Consider the following 5272-nt stretch of genomic DNA (forward strand, 5'->3'; position numbering starts at 1 on the left):
GGGGTTCAGTCTTAGCAGGACCCAGGGCTTCCCCTTCCACTGGTGCTCTTACTAGGATATTCATTGCTACCTACGAGGTCAGAGTCCAGGGTCAGTCCATGTATAGTCTTTAGGTAGTGGCTTAGTCCCTGGAAGCTCTGGTTGCTTGGCATTGTTGTACATATGGGATCTCGAGCCCCTTCAAGCTCTTCCAGTTCTTTCTCTGATTCCTTCAACAGGGGTCCTATTCTCAGTTCAGTGGTTTGCTGCTGGCATTCGCCTCTGTATTTGCTGTATTCTGGCTGTGTCTCTCAGGAGCAATCGACATCCGGCTCCTGTCGGTCTGCACTTCTTTGCTTCATCCATCTTGTCTAATTGGGTGGCTGTATATGTATGGGCCACATGTGGGGCAGGCTCTGAATGGGTGTTCCTTCAGTCTCTGTTTTAATCTTTGCCTCTCCCTTCCCTGCCAAGGGTATTCTTTTTCCTCATTTAAAGAAGGAGTGAAGCATTCACATTTTGATCATCCGTCTTGAGTTTCGTTTGTTCTAGGGATCTAGGGTAATTCAAGCATTTGGGCTAATAGCCACTTATCAATGAGTGCATACCATGTATGTCTTTCTGTGAGTGGGTTAGCTCACTCAGGATGATGTTTTCCAGTTCCATCAGGTGTACTTTTAAATTGCTGATATGAGAACATTCTAATTTCTTTATGGAGGCACTTAGTGCCATGAACTTCCCTCTTAGCTTTCATTGTGTCTATAAGTTTGGGTGTGTTGTGCCTGCATTTTCATTGAATTCTAGACAGTCTTTAATTTCTTTCTTTTCCTCCTCCTCCTCGTTTTCTTCTTCTTCTTCTTCTTCTTCTTCTTCTTCTTCTTCTTCTTCTTCTTCTTCTTCTTCTTCTTCTTCTTCTTCTTCTTCTTCTCCTTCTCCTTCTCCTCCTCCTCCTCCTCCTCCTCCTCCTCCTCCTTCTTCTTCTTCTTCTTCTTTCTTTTCCTCTCTCTCCCTCTCCCCCTCCCCCTCTCTCTCTTTCTTTCTTTCTTCCTTTCTTTCTTTCTCTCTCTCTTTCTTTCTTTCTTTCTTTTTTATTTATTCCCAGAGCCAGAGATCATTGAGTAGAGAGTTGTTCAATTTCCAGGACTGTGCAGGCTTTCTGGTGTTTCTATTGTTGCTGAAGTCCAGTTCCATGGTGGTCTGATAAGATACAAGGTGTTATCTTAATTTTCTTATGTCTATTGATGCTTGCTTTGTGAGTGACTATATAAAGAAATCCATGAGGTGTTGAGAAGAAACTATATTCTTCTGTGTTTGGGTGAAATGTTCTATTAACCCTTAAGTCCATTTGATTCATAATGTCTAGTAATTTCATTATTTCTCTGTTTAGTCTTGTCTGTCAATTGGTGAGAGTGGGGTGTTGAAGTCTCCCACTATTAATGTATGAGGTTTGATGGGCAATTTAAGCTTTAGCAATGTTTTTTGTTTGTTTGTTTGTTTGTTTGGGGTTTGTTTGTTTGTTTTACAAATGTGTGTGCCCTTATGTTTGGGGCATAGATGTTCAGATTTAAGATGTTATATTGGTAGAATTTTTTTCTTTGATGAGTATAAAGTGTCCTTCCCTGTCTCATTTGATAAATTTTGGTTGAAAGTCTATTTCATTAAATATTATAATGTCTACCCAGCTTGTTTCTTGGGTCCATTTGTTTGAAAAACTTTTTTTAGCCCTTTACTCTGATAGATAATATCTATCTTTATTGCTGAGGTTTGTTTCTTGTATGCAACAGGATGATGGGTCCTGTTTTTGCATCCATTCTGTTAGCCTTTGTCTTTTTATTGGGAATTGAGTACACTGATGTTGAAAGATATTAATGACTATTTTGTTAATTCCTGCTATTTGGATGTTGTTGGTGTTTGTGTGTGTGTGTGTGTGTGTGTGTGTGTGTGTGTACATGTGTGCACATGCTTCCCTTGTTTTCTGGTATGGAATTACTTATTTACTTATTTTCTGTGTTTTCTTGGATGTTGTTATACTCCTTGGGTTGGAGTTTTCCTTCTAGTATTTTCTGTAGGGCTGGATCTGTGTATAGATATTGTTTGAATTTGAATTTGTCTTGAAATAGCTTGCTTTCTCCACTTTATGGTGCTTGTGAGTTTTACTTTGTACAGTAGTCTAAGTAGGTATCTGTGGATTTTAGAGGTTGCAAGATATCTGGCCAGACCCTTCTAGCTTTTAGAGTCTGTTGAGAAGCTGGGTATAATTCTGATAGGTCTGCCTTTTATGTTATCCGCTCTTTCCCTTGCTGCTTTTATTATTCTTTCTTTGTTCTGCAGATTTTATGTTTTGATTATTATGTGACAGGAGGATTTTCTTTTCTGGTACGGTCTAACAGGTGTTCTACAAGCTTCTTGTATGTTTCAATTTTGAGATAGAGCCTTGATAAGTTGACCATGTGGGCCTTAAACACCTTGTAGTCAGATAGGTCTTGAAATGGAAATTCTACCTCAGTTTCCCAAGTAATTTGGATTACAAGCCTGTACAAAGTCTGGCTTTTTGAGGGAAAGAAGAAAAGAAGGGATGGGAAAAGAGAGAGAAAGAGGAAGAGAGAGGAAGAGAGAGAGAGAGAGGAAGAAGGAGGAGGAGGTAGAGGAGGTAGAGGAGGAAGAGGAGGAGATACTGCGTGTATCTCTGGATGACTTGGGTCTTATTACCCCTGCATAGTTCAGGCTGGCATCAAACTCAAGGCACTCCTCTTGTCTCATCCTACCAGATCCTGGCATTACAGCCCCAAACTAGCCCTACTTTATTTAGACTCTCAAATAATAAAAGCGTAGATTTCTTTGTAGGAAATATGGAAGTGTCATGCCAATGAGGACAAAACAGAGGAAAAGGAGACCACCATAAGAAGAGAATGTAACATTATGGACAACCAGAGAAGGGAGAAGGAACGGAGATGGGAAGTAAATATTCAGAAATTATCAGTTTCAAACTTCCCCAACACTCAAAGCCAAAGCTGTATGCATGCATTGAGTTCTTGGCAAAGAGGAGAGGTTAATATTTTGCAGGAAGAAACCATTAGCTAATCCACAAATCATGCTTTTATTTATTCTTCCATTATGAAGGATGCACATTTGTTGGCTTAAGCAAGATCCCTGGCCTTACACCGTCTCCCTGTGGAAAAAATAATATTGACCAAGCTTCTGATCCTGCCTGACATGAAACTGATACATACTCAGAATCATGGAAATTTGTAGCTGGAAAGTACCTTTGGATGGAACTCAGAGGCACTAAAACCAATTGTGACTTCACATCAATTATCATTTATAGGAAGTACTGATAAATGCCATGGCAATAGAATGTTTAAACAGTTGTGCAGATCAGCAGTGTAAATGAGGTCGCCATGAGCATGTGCAAGATGGCAGTTTGGCTACAGGATATCACCCTGCTGAGGAAAATGAGACCAGGACGGGATTGCTGGCAGCACAGAGATCTCTCAGTCCTTTGGCAATATAGTCAAGTACAGTACACAAAAACTAACCAAGCAAACACCATAAGCATTCTACAAACAGAACGTTCAGACCTCAGTTCAGGGCAACAGATATTTGCTGTACACCAGTAGAGCCTCAGAGAAGGGTGGGAAAATACAGAGCTAAAGGATCCAGACCAGATCTGACTCTGCTTTGAAGGGCTCTGTGCAAGACCAGAATGCTCCTTCCTAAAGTATGAAGGTCCGTTGCACTGAAGATGCTAAAGAAAGATGCCAGACCGCTGTTTCACCTCCCTCTGTGCAAAAGCAAGACACCGATGTTTAGAAACAAAATCTGCACCCCTCCTATCCCTCCAGCATTGACACATTACCGAAGACAGCAAAGCGTAACTACTAGAGACACCTTGAAGCATCTCGTGCTGGCTCTTGTCTGTAATCCCAGCAGCTGCAAAGTCTTCTTTGGTCTATGTTGTTGTAAAAAATTAAAAAAAAAAAGTTATCATTGTCTTTTATCCCCCACTAGGTCCAGCACCTCAGTGCCCCAAGAGATCTGCTGGATATCTTAATTCTCAGTCAGCAAAGCCTCTCACCCGCTCTGCTCCATCCCCTATCACACTGCCAAAGGCCTCTCTCTGAGTCTGGCAGCAATCTCTCTACCTATCTAGTTCCCAAGTCAGGTTTCTATGCCAGAAACACACATCCCAACTCTGTGGCAGCCCAGACCAGCCATCGCACACTCTCTTACACTTAAATCGCTGCACGAAAGAACACACAACACAATAACCTCTGATCCAATTGATAAGATATAATTGCCCACCTAAACATAAAAAGCCCAATACACATCCATCCCTTAAAAACATTTGTAACAACCTGTAAAAGGTACAGCATGGAGTCTTAACGTCACCTGCCATATTCTCCTGCCACCGCTTCTCTCTCTCTCTCTCCCTCCTGTCTCTTCCTCCCTTTTGTTCCAGTCTCCTCCTCTTCCTTCAAACTTCTCTCCCGCCCATCCTTCCTTCTCATCCAATGACAGGCCTCCTTCTATCCTGTACCTGCCCCTCACCTGTGTTTTGCAAATTCAATGGGGAGAAGCTTCTGGTGAAGTCTCCTGAGTACTGAGCACTTGACTAGGCAGCAGTCCTTGGGGCAGTGGAATTAGCATCAAAATACAGATAATTCCAGGGCAAATCACAACAGGTCTACCCACAGGGTTTAAGGCCAGCCTGAGCTACTTGAGACCCTGTCTTAAAAACAAGTAAACAAAATGAAAAACCAAAAAACAAACCAAACCAAAAACAAAAAACAAAAAACCCACCACCATCAACAAACCAAAAAGTCAGCTTGGAGAAGAATGTAGTTTTACTGACTTTGCTAAAAAACCTTTATCACACAGTTGTTTGCTTTCCCCAGGTAATTTCTCATGGACACACAAAACCCTTTTCCTCTGTATTATTAAATCTATTACAATATGCTCTTTGTTGTTAAAGGTGCTGCATACGTTGGAACTCAAAGTCGTCTCTCTGAAAACAACTCATTCCATAGGTGTCTTCTGTGAATACATGAAACAGACATGCAGGCAGCATGCCTACAGCTCCAGAATCTGAGACAGAAGGATGGGTGTGAGGGATTCAGGGCTAGCCTGGGCTAGTTCCAGACTAGCCAGTACTACATAGTCAGACCATATCCCAAGAAGAAAAGAGCAATAGCAAACCAATAATCAACAGCTGGTGTCTGAACCGAGCGCCATATCTACTATTCTCTGAATTCTAAAACCACAAATCACAACAGCTATGAGTATGTGCCTAGTT

This window comes from Rattus norvegicus, chromosome 7 (genome assembly GCF_036323735.1).
Source record: "Rattus norvegicus strain BN/NHsdMcwi chromosome 7, GRCr8, whole genome shotgun sequence".
Taxonomy (NCBI): Eukaryota; Metazoa; Chordata; class Mammalia; order Rodentia; family Muridae; genus Rattus; species Rattus norvegicus.